General features: G+C 36.3%; 1 protein-coding gene across 4 annotated transcripts in view; it reads right to left on the reverse strand.

Moving 5' to 3' along the window:
• The window catches only part of EPS8 (epidermal growth factor receptor pathway substrate 8), a 171,283-nt gene that overhangs the window by 93,712 nt on the left and 57,639 nt on the right, over positions 1–19,932 (reverse strand). Inside the window, exon 1 of one of the 4 annotated variants that reach the window (XM_010368475.2) lies at positions 2,824–2,850. The exons of 2 other annotated variants lie outside the window; for them this stretch is intronic. The gene's annotated coding sequence lies outside the window, so the exon portion shown is untranslated. Of the gene's footprint in view, positions 1–2,823; positions 2,965–19,932 lie in introns of those variants that run through there. One more of the 4 variants, XM_010368477.2, reaches the window with a different exon arrangement.

Raw genomic sequence — 19,932 nt, forward strand, 5'->3', positions numbered from 1 at the left:
GCCTACTGCTCACCTCCTGCTGTGCAGCCCAGTTCCTAAAAGGCTGCCAACCAGTACTGAACCACGGCCCAGGGGTTGGGGGACCCCCTGGCTTAAGGGATATTAACTATGTCATTTGGTGTGGCCAATTGTATAAACGGTGAAATAAAGAAAAATTACTTGCATAATGAGGAAAAGTATTTTTTTAGAAACAAAGAAGACAGAGAATCAAGTGGCATCTAATACTACACTAATAATGAGATGTCAGAGAATTGTTACCAGAGCATTAAATCTAGTGATTAGAATAACATGATTGGCAAAGTTAAATAATATTGCTCTAAATTACATCTAAATATCTGACACAAAGAATTTTTAATAATCAAGAAAATGCACACAAATGTTCCTAAAACCAAGCTCTTGAACAAATGTTGATACAAAATCTAAGACAAGCTTAAGAAACAAGAAACTCACATTTCATTCAGCTCAGATCTTACATTATCAAGTACAGAGAGACAATATTTCACAAACTGCATTTGCATTTTAGAAAATATATTGAGCATTAAAACTACCACAAGTTTCTTCTAACCAAATTAACAAACCTAGTTAATATACTTTGTACACATGATCCTGTATCAAAATGCCACAAATTTAACCAAAGTATAATTTCTTCATGTAGCTGGAAAGTCAATTTTTAAGTGCTTACATGTCAAATTAAATAAGTGAAAATACATACACAAACTTAAACTCTAAAAAGAAAGAAATTTTAAAATACTGAATTGCTTACATTAGAAATATCCTATATGATAAATGATCAAAAGACCATATGATAACCTACCTCATTATATTCTCTTCAAAAAATATTTATACAATTCAACTAAGCTGTTATTTAAAAGCCTAGAATTTTTTTTTAAGCAGTCTGGCTCTGTCGCCCTGGCTGGAGTGTAATGGCACAATCACAGCTCACTGCAGTCTCAGTCTCCTAGGATCAAGCCATCCTCCTTGCCTTAGTCTCTTGAATAGCTGAGACTAAAGGCATGCACCACCATGCCAAGCTAATTTGTTTTTTGTTTTTTGTTTTCGGTAGAGACAAGGTCTCACTATGATGCCCAGGCTGGCCTTGAACTCGTGGGTTCAAGTAATCCTCCCGCCTCAGCCTCCCAAAGTGCTGGGATTACAGGCATAAGTAACAGAACCTGGCCAAAAGTCTAAAGTGTAATGAGTTCATTTTCGTCACTTTAAAACACCAAGGTTCACACCTACCTTGATGATTCAATGACAAATGACATCACTGAAAAGTAAACTAAAAAGGAGACTTCTCTATACAATTTATGTCAGAACTATTTACACAGAAATGAGACTAAGCAGCGTTATCTCCTCCATAGTCATTTCCTCTTATATACAATTTAAGTTATATTGAAAAAAAAATTGTTTCCAAGTCTAGTTGCTGAAAAACGGAAAACTCTTTTATAACTCAAGGTACGGCAGACACAAGGGTATCTTACTAAAGGTGTGGACAGGTGGATCAGGGAACAAAATATTTTACATACCATTCCAAGAACATATATGGAGATTTATACTCCACATTAATACTGCCATTTGCCTTAGAGTCTGGCCACTAAAGCTGACCAAAGCTTTATAGCAAGGGTAAGAATACACCAGGCCATAAGCATCTTGAGGAACCTCACCTATTTATGCTACAAAAAAAGCTGTATACAATATTTCTGTGGGTAGTTAAAATTTGTGTAAATTGATAATACTCTTTACAGCATAGAAGGGTCTTAAGAAATAATAGAGACATTAAAAGAAAATCAACACATCCAAGAATATATTTCAAAAAAGGATCAAAACAGCCATAACCATGGCACCTAAACTCAAGAACCTACTACATTTCCCAAGACCAAAACAGTGACTTAACCAGTTATTTACTTTTGCTTTCTCTCTAGTCTGTGATACAATGTTATTAGCTCTTATTTGTTTTTAAATAGCCCTGCACTTAATTACTAGTAACAGAATAACAAAAAAGTTCCTTCTGAATAAGATTAAACGTAACAAATCAATAAGAACTACTTATAGATCTTTATATATCATGCATTATATGTTTGTCACTAACTCAAGTTTGATATTTAAAACATCATAATTACAAAATTGAATATTTTGAAAGAGTTGTTTCTTAAAAGCTTCCATTAATTGACTATTTAAACATTTACAAGTTCCATTAATATACATGGGCTTTAAAAAAAAACTTTAAATACACATATTCAACTGCATTTTAGGTCCCAAGCAAAATGTTTACACAGAAATTTGGCAGTGTTAAATCTGTGGACTCAAAGCCAATAACAACCTAAGAAGTCTAAACCTGGCTAATAAGCAAATTTTCATAGTACAACTAACATTGTATAAACAATCCAAAGCAGTTAATATTTATAAGATAATCAATGTTTTGCATATAAGGTTAAGTTCAAAGCAATTTTTTTAAACATTTGATATATTATGCCCACGGATTCCTAATTTGTAATACTCAACAGACCTCTGCTTAGCTATAATACGAGGGGAAAAATTATTCTCTTAAACACCATGACCTAAAGGAAAGAAATCCTCTGAATCTCCACCTCTGTAAGCCAGAAGACAGGAAGCAAGACCCTGTGGAGACTGGGTTACCACTAATTTCACCAAGTTCAGAATCCACTTGGAATACCAAATGGGAAGTTAAAAAGCAATTAAACGGCTTACTTGGACTAAAAGTATTGCTACATGTTTCAAGGTCTACAAATACCCTTTATAATAATTATGCCTTTGAGAGCCCTCCTTAGCAAAGAAAATATTAACAAACTCAAATTTACCTACCCACACAGTCCAGGAAATACTCCTCTAAGTAATCGTCCAGGCAATACTGAGAGGCCATTCCACTCAGTTTACTTATGTGCCAAGTGACCTTTGGCACAGTGTCAGAAAGGGTGGGACTCTAAGCGTCAGTTTCGGCATTGTACTGTACAGAACACAATTTCTGATTTGGTTTCTCTAGGGCGTTAACTAAGATTTCCTCCTCTTGTTAAGTAAGTAAACGTAGCTACTTACTACACTTCCAACTCTTGCCTAAGATTAATTTTTTTTTTTAAGTTTTAAGTGGTGCAAATAATACTGGCTAGCACTGACTGAAAGCTTACTGTGTGGTCTAAATTAACGCTATATAGATAGACACCATTATTAGTCCCATTTTAGAGAGGCAGAATGTGAAAAACAGTGGTTAATAAGTAACTTATGGGAATTTCAGATACAGAAATACGGTCAACTGAGCTCATGAAGACTTCCCACTACAGACACTAAGAAAAGAAGAAATTAAGTGTAACAAAATTAAATACATAGCTTTACTTGCAATAAAGATAATTCCCTGATGCCAAACCAAAGCCAGAACCGATGGCCAAAATGGTAAGCACAAAAGCATACACTGTCAGCTGCGGCCAACACTGGAGCTATGGGGATAATCACTGGAGTCTCTTTAGCACTTAAGTATAGATTGAAATTGGTAACAAGATGCCCCTTGAAGGAGAAAGAACGGAAGAAAGTGCTCCCTCAAGAGAGAAAGAGCACTCTGCTGGATTTCCAGCCCCATTTAGGACAACTCTAAAGCAGTCCTGATACTTATGCAGGGACAGAAGGGGAGGCCCTGGGCACACATGAGGTATAATGTTGGTACTGAGATGCTTCCAGAAAACCAGGGCTGTCTTCAAAGGTCTAACCTCATAGTTAAAAAGTGGTGGTAGGGTCAGGGGAGGAGAAATTCACTGATAGTCATATTAAGACTTCAAGGGAGCTTGTCTCAGAATCTGGGTGAAGAGGACAGGAGAAATGCTATAAATGCTGTAAGAAATTAAAATCCTAAACCTATGGCACAACAGTTTCGAAATTTGAATCTTATTTGTATGAGAATCTCCTTGGTAAAAAAATTAAGAATCTCCAATCTAAGGAATTAGGTCCTGGGCCAGTGAAATCTCTAAAGTATCTAGAAGAAACAAACACAAAACTACTTTAAAGTGATGATAGATAAACAAGGCCCCATGGGATTTCTTTGGGTAGAAAAACCAAACAAACCAAAACAAAACAAAAAACAATCCCCACTGAAGATGAGCTTATAAATTTAGAGATTACAAAATATGTGAGAAAATGATTTACTGTGATTATTAACAAATATGCCAAACAGAAAATTGACTGCTCAACTAATTTTTAATATGAAGATACCAAAAAAGTATATTTAAATTATTAAAGAAATGGAGAAAGAAAAAAGAGCCTATAAAGAACATAAAACTAAAAAATTTGTATATTTTATAAAACCAAATTATATTTGCATAAAGATACGGCACAGGCTGGGTACGGTGGTTCACACCCGTAATCCCAGCTCTTTAAGAGGCCAAGGTGGGAGGATCCCTTAAGTCCAGGAAGCCAAAAGCAGCCTGGGCAACATACCAAGACCCCATCTCCACAAAAAGTTCAGCAATCAGCCAAGCATGGTGGTGCACACCAGCAGTCCCAGCTGCTCAAGAGGCTGAGGCAGGAGGACTGCTTGAGCCCCGGAGTGAGCTATGATCACGCCACTGTATTCCAGCCTGTGTGACTGAGCAGGACCCATCTCTTGAATCTATTTCTTATTTGGAATAAAAAAGTGCTGCTTGTTGCCAGTGCAGTATTCTTGGGGCAAATGGGAAATGGGTTTTAAAAAAAAAAAAAAGTACATTCTCTGTATACGGCACTCAGAGTTTTCATCAGGTTTCTATAACTTTAAAAGGGAAAAGCATCACTATAAATAGAATTTTTAAAATGTATTGAGAAAAGCAATAGTCAATGTCAGAAGTCAATTGTCTGGCAGAACCTATTCTACATCCACTTTTGTTCTCTACCATCTCTCAAGCTCCTGACCACTGTATGTTGCAACTCTTTATTCCTGAAAATTCTGACCCATCCCCTGGGCCATTCCTTCCCATCTCCAGCATCTCTGCAAAAGAAGATTGAATGGAAACTGTGACATGCCACCCACATCTCCTTTCAGGACTGAAGGACTGATTCCCCAACTGCTGCAGTGCTGCCTGCAGACAACCTTCAACCGTCAGCTCTTTCAGGATGGCCTCACCTCACCCAGTATCACACTCCCTTCCCAGGGAAGCCCACAACCAAAGATTGGTTGACATGTAGAAGACAAAGCCTTGGTCCCCTTTCTCCAACTGGGGACAATGGTGAGGAGACATCTCACCGTACCCAGCCTGTGCCATTAGAGCACCACCCCACAGGGTCAGCCCAACATCTTATTTGAGACTACACGGCAGCCCAACATCCCCCTTGGCCCAACAGTGTTTCCTTCCTTTCCTTCATCCACAGCGGCTGACCCAAGAGCACTTTCTTTTTTTTCTTTTCTTTTTTTTGTGGGGGATGGAGTTTCACTCTGCCGCCCAGGCTGGAGCGCAGTGGCACAATCTTGGCTCACTGCAGCCTCCACCTCCTGGGTTAAAGTGATTCTCCTGCCTCAGCTTCCCGAATAGCTGGAACTACAGGTGTGCGCCACTATTCCTGGCTAATTTTTTGTGTTTTTAATAGAGATGGGTTTCACCATGTTGACCAGGCTGGTCTCGAAATGCTGACCTCAGGTGATCTGCTGGCCTCGGCCTCCCAAAGTGCTGGGATTACAGGCGTGAGCCACCATGCCTGGCCCCCAAGAACACTTTCTAATAAACTTTCCAGAACATTAATTTCCATCTCATAATCTGCTTTCTGGAGAACCCAAACTGTAACAGAAGGACATCAGGGAAACAAGCAAACAAACAAACAAACAAACATGGCAGGACACTGAAACTGAAGGGAGTAAGAAGAGGATAATAATATTAAGTCTTGAAACCAATGGAGAGAACAGCAGAAAGTACTAATATAATTTCCCTGGTGAGAAAATTAGTATTAAAAGTAGCAGGAAGAAAACCCTCCAAAATGAAGAATGTAATCAAAATAAATGCTATAATCATAAAATTCCAACCCAACATTTCAAGGTATCACTAAACTTGAAACCAGAAAGAAATCTGAGAGTGTCAATTCCAATCCCTGTCATTTTTAAGATACTGTCTCTTAAAAATGGTCCATAGGTCTGCCAAATGCCAAAAAATGTTGCTGCTTGGAAATAGACAGTTTCCTAATAATAAGTTAACAGGTACAGTTAGTTAATACCTTGCTGTTAAACAAAATTTGGCTCCTGAATTATCTAGCAGTAAAGATGTTAATGAAGTCTTATGAAAGGCTAATCCGGCACAGGCTGATATATGACAAATCATTGTCCAAATACTAATTTCAAAAATGGCATGGACTGAAACCATCCATAGTCATTCATATGCATACACAGGATATCAATGATGTGGGACAATTCTAAACAAAGCTCATGAGGTATTTGCTGATTCCTTCAGTTTTCTACTATATAGGGCAGTTTACCAGAAATAGACACATGAAATATTATATATTTGAAATGTGACAGATTTGGTTACTGCACCTTTTTCCAAAGCTCTTGAAGGAAGCTGGAAATTGCACACACACACATCTTTACTGGTAACCTTGCCCTACATTCCCATACTTTGTAACTACAAATATAGAGGCAGACAAAATAGGCTGTAACATAACCTGTCAGCTAAGATCATCAGATCCAAAATGATGTGAGGTCACTTACATAAACTGTTAGGACAACCAAGCAGAATTGATCAACAATGTCACAATCCATTCATCTTGGAAGTATAAGCAAAATTTCACTTTCAGTTCCTGTATTGTTCAACCCCAATTCCTCATCGGTCCTTTATTCTTTCTTCTCATAAGATCCACTATCTGCTTTGTCTTCTCTAAACCAATCCTTCTTCTCCTAACTTTAAAACCTTCTTCAGTGGGAGCAAGAAACCCAAAAGAAGTTTCTAAAGAAATACTCTAAACTACATATTGTCAAATTTCAATTACATACATGCTAAGCTAGTTAAATTCGTATGGCTAAAATGACTAACCAAATGCTTTAACAACTTACCTGGAGAGGGACAGGAGATGTAATATGACTCATCTTTGGGAGAATCATATCTAACTAAAATTATAGTCATGCAAACGTGCATGGCATGTAAATGACGGGAATTTGTTAAAATATTCAATGAGTCAGTATGGGCTGAAGCTATTGTTTGGCTGTAGAGCTAGGATTAAAGGTAGAAAAAACAAAAAAAGGGGGCCAGGCACAGTGGCTCATGCCTGTAATCCCAGCACTTTGGGAGGCAGAGGCGAGTGGATCACCTGAGGTCAGGAGTTCAAGGGGCAACATGGTGAAACCCCGTCTCTACTAAAAATACAAAAATCAGCTGGGCACAGTGGCATGTGCCTGTAATCCCAGCTACTTGGGAGGTGGAGGCAGCAGAATCGCTTAAGCCTGGGAGGCAGAAAGTTGCAGGGAGCAGAGATTGCACCATTGTACTTCAGCCTGGGTGACAGCACGAGACTCTGTCTCCAAAAAAAAGAAAAAACAAAGAAAAAAACAAAAATGAAATGGACACTTTTGGCATGAATAAATATAAATAGCAGGACCAATAGTATACGTTCTTTCCATAAGTTATTTAGAAGAGTGAGACCATAAATTAAGTGTACATATGGCATTAGTAATCTAAGTCAGGAAAATATTGATTTGAGAAAGATGAACTGCAAAATTATGTAACAGCGAATATAAATGAACAAAATGGTAGTTTTGCCTTAAATTGGCAATGTTTAGGAATGCATTAAGGGAAACACCACACACATTAATTTGATTACGGATTTTAAACGTCATTTTCAACCTAGAAATCACTGTATAGCTCCAATAAGACACGATCTTATTTGGCAATTTCAGTTAAAAAGCCAGCAAGACACAAAAAAATTGGGGGAAAAAGTGATTTCTCATTTCCATTCATGTCCTATAACTAAAGATGAGTTGTAAAGTGTCAAGACCTCAGTACAAGGAAACCAAAAGCTTGTGTTTGTGCACCAAGTCTGCCACTTAATAGCTCTATAACCTTTGGTGAGTAACTTAACCTCTCTCAGCCTCCACTTCCTCACCTGTAAAATGAGACCAGTGAGACCAATTTGTACAGTCTCATTCAGATCCAATACCCCAGAACATTTTCCTAACTCAAATTTAAAAGGAGAAAGCCTATTTAATTAGATTTTGGCTAGAAGACAGTAACTAGCAGTTTTACACTTTTCAACATAAAATTTCTGAAAAAAGAAATAACCAAATAGTCACAAAACCTAATGACGAATAAGGAAAAATTATGAGTCACTATGAGGACATCTGCAATTCACCTTACAAATTGTTGAGTAACAATATTTATAGAGCCTCCCATTTCTGTTGAAACTTTCCCATTTAAATACAGAATCTGCTAAAACACAATAGGTACAAAGAATCGAAGCAGGGAAAATGAAAGCTTTTGGCATGTAGTATCAATATTTCCCATAATTATTAAGATTTTACTTAGACTTTCCTCATTTCACCTGGCTCAAATGGAACTCCTATCCTCTGTAATTAGCTTGCTGAGTGCATATCAAGAGTCTCATATTCTACCAAATGAGCTAGCTGGACATGTTGGTGAATGCATATCAAAAGAATTGTCTAGAAGTTCCTTGTAAAACAGCATTTTTAAACTTACAATGTTGTCCTCAAAGCCTGTCCTTTCCACAAAAAGTTAAACTCTAAAAAAAAAAAATGACAGGACTACTTCAGCTTATTAAAAACGTGAGTACTTCTGGGTTCTTAAGTGCCATTTAGAAAAAAAAAAAAGGCATTTCTCACAGAAGTATCAATCCTTTCTGCAGTGTTTTTACCTTAACTCTGAAATACTGTCAGGAAATTATCACATTAGCTAGGTAGCGAGACTTAACCTCTCCTACCTGTAATCATGTGCTATATAGCAATGGGAAGGAAGCGAGGAAGGAAGGAAGAGAAAGGGGCAAATCAGTAAATACAAAAAAGGAACTGTGAATGCTGATAAGGTGTCCTCTTATCAAAAAATCAGGGGAAATGTCCAAGTTTAATTCCAAAGGATGTACCTATTGAAACACTGCAAAACATCATCATATATATGTATATATACACATACATAAACATACATATATACATACATACATACTTACATATAAGTTAATTACTGAGCAAGCAGCCTTGACAAGTCAGGAAGCATTACAATACACAGAAATGTTCTCACTCATAGGTGGGAACTGAACAATGAGATCACTTGGACTCGGGAAGGGGAACATCACACACCGGGGCCTATCATGGGGAGGGGGGAGGGGGAAGGGATTGCATTGGGGAGTTATACATGATATAAATGATGAATTGATGGGTGCTGACGAGTTGATGGGTGCAGCACACCAACATGGCACAAATATACATATGTAACAAACCTGCACGTTATGCACATGTACCCTAGAACTTAAAGTATAATAAAAAACAAACAAAATTAAAAAAAAATAAAAAATAAATAAAAATGAATTCATAACTTTAAAAAAAAAAAACGCCTGTTTTCTGAGTAGCAGTTTAGAAAAAGCTGTGCAAATAGTTGTTAAAATGATATAGCTTATGTCATCCTTCCTTTAAAAGTAAAACCTGCAATTAAATTTGCACATCAAATGATCCTTGAAGCTTGTATGTTACCAGTAAATAGGAGTGATAGAAGAGGCTTGAAAGCAGACAAGCCGTGTCAGTGACACATAACAGAAATGCAGTCATATAAAGAGAAGATATTACAGCAACACATGATCTGAAGCTGAATGCCACCGTGATACACCTATATTAAATTGCTAGAGGATATATCAGTTTTTAAAATGGTTTAATTTCTTTGAATATCATTGGACTAGAGTTGGCCCAGGTGGCAGAATTTAGTTAGGGCCTTTGGCTGAAAATTGTTAATGCAGTCAAGGTTTACCCTGGCTGAGCAAAATATGAAGGATCCCTTTCAAGTTTATTTTCAACTGATAAAATGCTTACTCTCCTAACCCGTTCTTATCCTTTATTTAGATTATAGTTTAAGACCTCTTAATTACAATTCTAAAAATGGTATCTAATCCCCTTCTATTTTTGACATGGGGCTATGAAAAACAGATTAAACCAACTATGTCAAGAGGTGGCATGTTATGGCCAAAAAGCCATGGATTTGAAATCTAAACCTTAATTATTTTCCTGGCTATACAATTTAGTGTTATGTGACAAACAAATCATCAGTATTGGCAGCAGAACACAGTTGTAAATAATTCAGGTTCATGTACAAAACAGGCTCATATCCCAACTTCATACTTTAAGGCTATACAACTTTGACCACATTACTAAATCTGTTTGCTTATCTATAAAATGAAAATAAGAGTATCTTCTTCACATATTATTTTCAAATAATATACGAAAAGAGTATAGCATAGTACCTGATTAACTATAAGTAATAAATGGTAGATTTAAAAAATCACATCTGAGTTTTCTCTTCTAAATAATTCAAATATTTCCCCCTTGCTAGATAACACTTGGGATCAAATGAGATAAGATAAATTGTAACTTCTTTTTTTAAGAGATAAGGTCTTCCTGTATTGCCTAGGCTAGACTTGAACCCCTGGGCTAAAGCAATCCTTCTGCCTCAGCCTCCTGAGTAGCTGGGATTACAGACGTGCCATTATGCCCAACTAGAACTCTTCTTTACTCCAGGGTGACTAAGAACATAATGGTCACACTACTGATATAACCAAAGCATACTGTAAAAGAGGTTCATTGACAGTCACATTCTGCTAAGTGTTACAAATAATCATACACTTAGTGCTCATAAAATTGGGTGTTCCTTAAATCTGGTCATGTTATTTACTTAGAACGCTTCAGTGTTGTCTGACTGCTGTTATAGCAAAATCAAAACCTCTTACTGTCACCTAAAAGCCCTTTTAGGATCTGTCCCCTGCCTCACTTTTCAGCTTTGTTTCTTTCCATTGCCTCCTTACTCACTTTGGCCCAGCCCTGGACTCCCTGGGCATGTTGCTCCCTCTGCCTGAAACTCAAGTTTTCCATTCCTTAGCAATTCTCATCTTTTAAGCCTGTTTATCTACCACTTGCTCAGAGAAGCACACCCAGATATTTGAAGTGCTGTATGAGATTATCTCTCCCCAGACCTAACCCACCCTCTTGCATTAATCTCTGTGTAAGGGACATTTTTTATTTTATCCTGACCACTTACTACAGTTGGTGATGTTGCATGTCATTTATTTTTGTCCTATCTGTCCCATTAGAATATATACTTTTTGAGGGCAAGGGCCAGCCTTTGTTTACCACTGTATCCCCAGCACTTAGTACAATAGTTGGCATATAATAGGTAAAGGCAATCAAAATATGTCCACATATACTCAAAGTGAAAAGGAAGCAAGAAAATACTATAACACAAATACCACAACAGAGTAACTCAAACTTTTCCCATTCACAATCTGTAGGAAACTCCCCCACCCATGTCTGTAATATACAGTCATATGCCATTCCCCACTCACAAAAATAAACCTAACACACATCAAATAGTTTTTTAATTGACAAATAAAACCAAATAGATTTTTTAACTCCAGTGGCTCATCTCCAAACTGTTTTCCTAGATGTAACGAGGGAAAGAAAGCAATGCTGGAAAAACTACATAATACTCAGCTAAAAGAACGAGGTTTGTGGAGCTCAACAAAAAAAAGTGACCGTCTGGAAGCAGCCAGTTCTGTGAACCAATAGAAGAAAATTTCATCTCCAAACCCTCAAGCAGCTCTCCAGTTAGAAGGCACACTGCTCTACATCTCAGCCCATCAGTTTTCCTCCTTTGGAATAGTACGTTTCATCCTCCATTTCTTGTGAAAGACAACAATCTTGTTTGCCTTTGTCTTGTGCATCAGGTTAAAAGGATTTTCCTGAAAACTTAAAAGTAATAAAAGCACACTTTACTACAACCAAGAGAAATAAGAAGTGCCTGCAGGATTTCTAGTGTTTCATCCAGCACCAAATATCAGACATTTTTATTTTTTATTATATTTTACAAATATTATTTCTGATCATAAAAGTAAATCCATGGCAGAAAGTTAGAACATTCAAAAATATTTTAAGAACAAAAATCATGAGTCATCCTACTAGCCAGAGATAAATGCTTTCACATTTTATATATTTTTCTAGTGTTTTTTTTTAATGCATACATACTTTTTTTTCCAAAGGGGGCTACTGTCTGTATGGTTTTATAACCTTTTAACTCAAAGTATCCTGAGAAGTCACAACAAAAAGACCATCGCACTATGATTTCTCATTGAAGCCTTCCACATCAGGGGTGTCCAATCTTTTGGTTTCCCTGGGCTACAATAGAAGGAGAAGAATTGTCTTGAGCCACACAGAAAATACACTAACGATAGCTGATGAGCTACAAAAAAAAAAAAAAAAAAAAAAAAAAAAAAAAAAAAAAAAAAAAAAAAAAAGCAAGAAAAAATCATAACGTTTTAAGAAAGTTTATAAATTTGTGTTGGACCGTGCTCAAAGCTGTCCTGGGCCTCGGGTTGGACAAGCTTGTTCTACAGCCCATTTAAAACAGTTACCCCCACCCCCCAAAAAATTATGTAACTAATCTTTCCTTGAGCAGTTACATTGCTAATATTTATTATAAAAATCTGCAACAAAAAAATAAAAGACAATCTAAAACTGCCATCCTTGAAAGTAAATCTTTATGCCTATTCCAGCATGTTGTCTTAATGTAAAATTCTAAAGATGCTATGTAAAAGGATATGCCCATCTCTACATTATTAATACACTGTCCAAATTTCCCTTCAGAGATGTTACACCAACTTAGTGCATTCAGACTGCTATAGCAAAAATGCCTTATGCTGGGTAATTTGTAAAAAAAAAAAAAAAAAAAAAAAAAAAAAATTTATTTCTCACAGCAACAAAGGCTGTGCAAAATCAAAGCGCCAGCAGATTCAGTGTCTGGTGAGGACTTGTTCTTTGCTTCAAAGATGGCACCTTTGTGTCTTCACATGGCAGAAGGGGCAAACAGTTCCTTCTCACCTCTTTTATAAAGGCACAAATCTCATTCATGAGGGCTCTCCATGACTTAATTACCTTCCAAAAGACCCCATCTCTTAATACTATCACATTGAAGATTAGGTTTCAAATATGAATTATGGAGCGATACATTCAGACTACAGCACCCAGCCACCAGTAGAATTTTTTTGCTGTTATCTTACACTCTCACCAAAACACTGGATAGCACTTGTTTTAAAAAAAAAAAAAAAATTTTTTCAAGGTTGAGCACAGTGGCTTATGTCTATAATCCCAGAATTTTGGGAGGCTGAGGGGGATGCATCGCTTGAATCCAGGAGCTCGAGACCACCCTGGGCAACATGGTGAAATCCCATCTCTACAAAAAATACAAAAACTTAGCTGAGCATGGTGACACACACCTGTAGCTTCAGCTACCTGGAAGGCTGCTGTGGGAGAATCACTTGAGCCTGGGAGGTAAAGGTTGCAGTGAGCCGTGATTGTGCCACTGCACTCCAGCCTGAGCAACTGAGTGAGACCTTGTCTCAAAAAAAAAAAAAAAAAAAAAAAAAAAAAAAAAAAAAAAAAAAACTTTTTCAATCTGATAGAGGAAAAAATTACTATTTCTTTGCTTAGTAATGATGTTACCCTTTCTTTTCTCTTAAAGTTTTCAATGTTTTCTTGCTGATTTTTCGTCTTTTTCCTTTTACATCAATAGGAATCATTTGTTAGTCATCAGCGTGGGTTTTTCATTGTATATGTATAAGGTATAAATATGCATAATATTTTTCCTCAAGATCAAAATATACACACAACTTGGATTTATGTCTTCAGTGTCAAGTTCTAAGTTAAAAAATTAATGCAAATCTATTCTATATCTACACTTCAAAAAAGGTTATAGATTATGTCTTTCTGTATTATCAATAACATCCTTAAGTTAAAAACCACATGTTTATCTTTTTATAAATCTCATGAAGTAGTAATCCTTTCTGTATACCTCCATAGATTATTCCAATTATACTTAATCCAAAACCAAAAGTTTTTGATCAACTTTCAAGTAAAGTCATTTTATACTTTACTTGAAAGTACAAGAAGATGAAATTTACCCATTAACCTCATGCTACCTCTCCAAATCCCAGAAGGTCACCTTAATTTTTACTGCAAATACAGAATTAAGTTTGAAGATAACCAACAGGTTAACTATACTCGTACAAAACCACCATTACATCATTTATATAGAGACAGCTGTCATTATTTTTTATCTTTTATTGATTTTGAATATTCTAGTATTCATTGACTTAACAGAAAAATTCTGTGGCTTCTTAATATGAAATCAAAACATCACCTTTGGATCAGTGAATCCTAAGATTTATGAAGTTTCAGAATTTTCATCTCAGACTCCCAGGATAAACTGTGTACTTTATGTATAAGGTATGTGTCGAATGTCACCAAAAAGTCTGCTTTCAAAGACTTCAACATTAGGTAAACATGAGACTTAGATACAGAAAGAAAAAGTAGCTTTTCTGAATATGAATAAAGTTTATCAAAGTTTTCTGTGTTGTCAAATCATAGAAATTAATTCAAATCAGCTCTAATTGTATTTCAAATTTTGGCTGTTATGGTATAGTAAGTACATATTAAATAGTCACTTTGTGTGAGTCTTATGTATTGATATTTTAGAAAGACATATGATATGCATAAGTATATCTCCCATAAAAATTATCTTGGCATTGCTCTATTTTGTAAGGGAGACTGTTTACAGACATCTCAATATCTTCAAGTATGGATATCACTTTACTTTAAAAATTTTTCAGTCTCTGATATGGTTTGGCTATGTCCCCACCCAAATCTCATCTTGAACTGTAGCTCCCATAATTCCCACGTGTCATAGGAGGAACCTAGTGGGAAATAACTGAATCATGGGATAGTTTCCTCCATACTGTTTTCATGGTAGTGAATAAATCTCAAGAGATCTGAAAGTTTTATAAGGGGTTTTCCCTTTCACTTGGCTCTCATTCTCTCTTGCCTGCCACCATGTAAGGCATGCCTTTTACCCTCTGCCATGATTGTGAGGCCTCCCTAGCCGCATGGAACTATGAGTCCATTTAACCTCTTTTTCTTTATAAATTACCCAGTCTTGGGTATGTCTTTATCAGCAGTATGAAAACAGACTAATACAACCTCCAAAGTTCTTTTCTCCTAAAACTTAAAATAGCATAAATGCATGAAAATAATGAGTCTTCAGTTCACATTGTCATTTTGAATTATTTCACAATGAAAAAAATTCAACATCCACAAATCACTCACTCCTAGGTATCTTGTTAGGAAAAAAAAAAAAGGACTTTCTTATTCAAGGTAAATGTCATTCTGCATTCCAATAGGATACCACAAGTCCACAGGTCTGTGTCAATAAACCAGAATAAGCCAGCAAATCTGACACTTACCTGCTAGATAACTGAAGCAATTTCTACTCGTTTATGGGGACTGTCTGGAATTTTAGCAGCAACATGCTTTATCTCATACCACTAACTGTGTATCACCTGAAATCACTCTCAGAGATCTCAGGAAAAGCCATGTAGCTGATGCAGTGGCTCACACCTGTAATCCCAGCTACTTGGGAGGCTGAGGCAGGAGGATCACTTGAGCAGGAGGACTGAACAGGAATTCAAATCCAGCCTGGGCAATATAGTGATACCCTGTCTCAAAAAAAAAAGAAAGAAAAAAAACCAAGAAAAATCTGTGCGGGTGTGCACACACATTTTGCAGTTTACACAGCACTTCATTTACACTGTCCTGCCTAATTCTCATACCTTTGTTACCGTATGAAAAATTCTAAAATAGGGTAACACAATGGGTCTTCATTATATGGTGATTTACTCACCACCACAGTATCAACCTTGAACATCAGACCTGCAAAGATCTCATTATTTCATTAAAAGAATCCTGATTCATCATCATCAAATAACAGAAATGAAAAAAAAAGATGGAAACATATGAATTTTTAAAATTTACAAGCTCTGTCAACATACAAGTTTTATTATATATTTATCAGATGTGTCTTAAGCATTTGTTGAAATTTGTCTCACATCAGTAGGCTGATTGGTTCAAAAAATGAGATGCAGAATTTGGCCTTTAGGTTTATCTGTATTACATATAAAAGTATAGATACACATATTAAAAGCATACATATACCACATGCATACACTGAACAGCATAAACACTGAACAAAACATAAATCTAATGAAAAAATCATACTTAAATATAAGATCAGAAGACTTTAATATGATGGCTAGTTATTAGTCACTCAGGAAAACTGAATAGACAGAAAGATTTAAGGAAGCAAATTGCTACTTCTCCTCCAGTAAGACTTTTGTAGGGAGCTGATATCTGAGGATTATTTCACAAGAGAAATTAAAGAGCTGACAAAGGAAGAAGGATTGGGTGCCTTTTTTTCAGATGAAGGACATGTTGAGGAACAAAGATTACAAGCAGGAAAGCAGCAAGAAACAAGAGGATTAATTACACTGTCAAGAGTGACAGAGTGATGGGATTTACTGAGGGGGCTGGAAATCTCAGACTCATCTGTGGGATATAAAACTCAGTCTCTGTGGTTGGCAAGGAAGAAAATCTTAAAAACAAATCCCTGAAGAGGATACCACTGGCTCAGCAGAGTTCAAATATCTGCCAAAGTTCAAGTAGAAGGACTAGAATAAAAGCTCTGTAGTGATACATGCAAGGTAGTTATAAAAAATGGTCAAGAGAGGGGGTCAGATTTTGTGAAAAAGCCTGATGTCTGTGTGGCGACAGCAAAAAATGAAGATACACACTTACACACATACACACGGAATGCTTTCTTGCTAGAGATATTAGTGATATAGCGAGCATTCCTTAAAACAGTGAGACGGCAAAAAGAGGCAAATTTTGAAGTGACAATCTGTAGCTTTATTATTCTTAACTTGGTCTGAGCTGGTAATTAGCTAATCTGTTCCTGCTTTGCCTCCTGAAAGAATGAATAAAGATTTCCTGAGTGCCTACTATGGAGTGTGTACTATATTAGGGATAAATGAAAACATACAGTCATCCTAGAAGCAGAAATGATTACTCCAGTTTCATTAGTGATGTAGGAGGGAAAGAGAGGAAAATCTAATTCAGGCTAATTATATAGAAAGCTATTTTCATTACTGAAAGTTATGAGTTAGAAAAGACACAGCATAACCAGAACTGTACTAATTTAAATCTTGTTGCATATGACAACTTAGATTTAAATTGTTAAACAGTTAAGAATGACTACAATTCAGTGAGTGGTATTTTTTCAGGGTCTGAAATTCACTAGCTCTCTGAAACCATCATTCCACTCAGGAAATTTTATGAATTTGTTTAGTTAAATCTAAGTTAAGTACAAGTGACTATGGTTTTACTGTTTAAATTTCTTACAAAGCCTGGGCACCTGGGGTTCTGATTACTTCCCTGGTGGATTTAATATCTACCTTTATATGTAGGACTTTACACAACTGGGTTTGCTTTAGAAGCAATGATCCCAAGTAGATTAACTCTCTATATCCCCAAGTAGATTGACCATTTGGCACATAGGATATATCTCTAAATCAACAACTCATTTTATTACCCCAAACTGTTTTACTTGTGTCCATCACTCCTCATTCTTGTGTTTTATTTTAAACATAATTGAAACACTTTAATATTTCCTTTAATGTTGGAAGATACTAATAAATTTAACTTAAGACAACTGACCCATTGCTATAACTTTTGTAAATACAGTAAAGCAAAGTATTTAAAATTCTGACTCATTAAAATAAAGAATAAGGCTGGGCGCAGTGGCTCACGCCTGTAATGTCAGCACTTTGGGAGGCCGAGGTGGGCGGATCATGAGGTCAGGAGTTCGAGACCAGACTGACCAACCTGGTGAAACCCCGTCTCTACTAAAAATACAAAAATTAGCCGGGCATGGTGGTGCATGCCTGTAATCCAGCTACTCTGGAGGCCGAGGCAGGAGAATCTCTTGAACCTGGGAAGCAGAGGCTGCAGTGAGCCAAGATCATGCCACTGCACTCCAGCCTGGGTGACAGAGCGAGACCATCCCTCCCCCAAAAAAAGTAATAAATAAGTCTAGTTTCCAAGACACTTTTATCAAGATGGTTATCCCATAATGCTTTAATAAATGATGAAAAACTTGTAACTGCAGCATAGAATAATACCCTACCAGGTCTGATTGCAATGGAAAGATTTAAAGCCCTGTGAAATGAGTAAGCCCCTGCTACTTAGCACTGAAAGGGAATAATCAACAGATTAAAAGCATTGATGTAGCTAATTCTACTAAATCATTAGTTTTGCATTCTACCTACTAGCTTTTTAGTGATGGAACTTTAACTGTTACCGAAAGTGTAGTCAACTGGTATTATAGAAGGAAAACACAAGTGACCTAATCCAGAAGAATCATGCCAACCATAAAACTCAGCAGACTATTCATCACCATGGCAATAACTCTCAAAGCAGACACGGAAGCCAATTCATAGATTCCACTTTCAAACCAGGGGGTTTCTTGGGGGTGTATGTGTGTGTATATAATTTATCCAGTGTCCTGTGCCAAGCTAATAACAATCCAAGATGAAGCTTAAAGAAACTATAGCAGTGGCCCTTTTAATAAGACTGGGTCCTGACTCATGGAAAGGTAATCTGTTCCTCACTACAAAGAACCTTAGAGAATGTTACACAAACACAACAATAATAATCAGGAACGCTCTCCTGGGTGCTGAGTCATTAATTGAATTCGAAGAGTCAGGCATTACTCCTAATACCACCATATTTATGTGAGGATAGCATGTATCTTTTACATGAAAATACAAGTCCTGAAATAATAGATTTTACTATTTACATTTCAGTGAAATATTTATGCTTTGTGACTTACTTGAACACAAAATAACACTCCATTTCTGAGACTTTCAATAAGTTTAAACTGAAAATGTTGGTTGCAGAGATGCTATTTCTAGAAATATTTAAAGCACAATATATGTTAATATCAAACTTTGGTAGCAAAATATTCAAGCCAATAAAAATGGGCTAAAGGACACTATGAAAACGAAAAGACAAGCCACAGACTAGCAGAAAATATTTGTAAATCCATCTTTTTTAAAAACATTTCTTGTAAGGCACTGTGCTGGCAGCAAATTCCCAGTTCTTTTGTCTGAGAAAGTCTTCACTCCTCCTTCACTTTTGAAGGATAATTTTACTGGATACTGAATTCTAAGTGATTTTTGTTTCTGTTTTCCAATAGTTTAAATATTTTATTCAACTCTCTTCTTGCTTACATGTTTTTTGAAGAGATGTCCAACGTAATTCTTACCCTTAATCCCCTAAAGGTAAGGTGAAGTTACCCCTCAACCTTTCAAAAATCTTCCCTTTGTTTTTGAATTTCTGCAATTTAAATAAGATATGCCTGTCTGTAGATTTTTTGGTGTTTATCCTGAGCTTGGTGTCTGTCATTAATTTTGAGCTTCCAAGATTTGTGGTTTGATGTCTGTCGTTAATTTTGGAAAATTCTCAGTCATTATTATTTCAAATATTTCTTTTGATCCTTTCTCTCTTTCTTCTCTTCATGGTATTCCCATTCTGCATATGTTACACCTTCTGTAATTGTCTCATAGTTCTTAAATATTCTGTTTCAGTTTTTTCATTTTTCTTATGCCTTCAGTTAGGAAAGTTTCTATTGCCCTACCTCCAAGCTCACCGATTCTTTCATTAGCCCTCTCCAATCTACTGATGGCATCAAAGGAATCAAAGGCATTCTGCATTTCTGTTAGTTTTGAATTTCTTTAGTTGTGTCCCACAAATTTTGATATATTCTGTTTTCATTTTTATTTAGTCAATGTATTTTTTATCTCCCTTGAAACTTCCTCTTTATCCTA

The sequence above is a fragment of the Rhinopithecus roxellana genome, chromosome 10 (genome assembly GCF_007565055.1).
Source record: "Rhinopithecus roxellana isolate Shanxi Qingling chromosome 10, ASM756505v1, whole genome shotgun sequence".
NCBI classification, from domain to species: Eukaryota; Metazoa; Chordata; class Mammalia; order Primates; family Cercopithecidae; genus Rhinopithecus; species Rhinopithecus roxellana.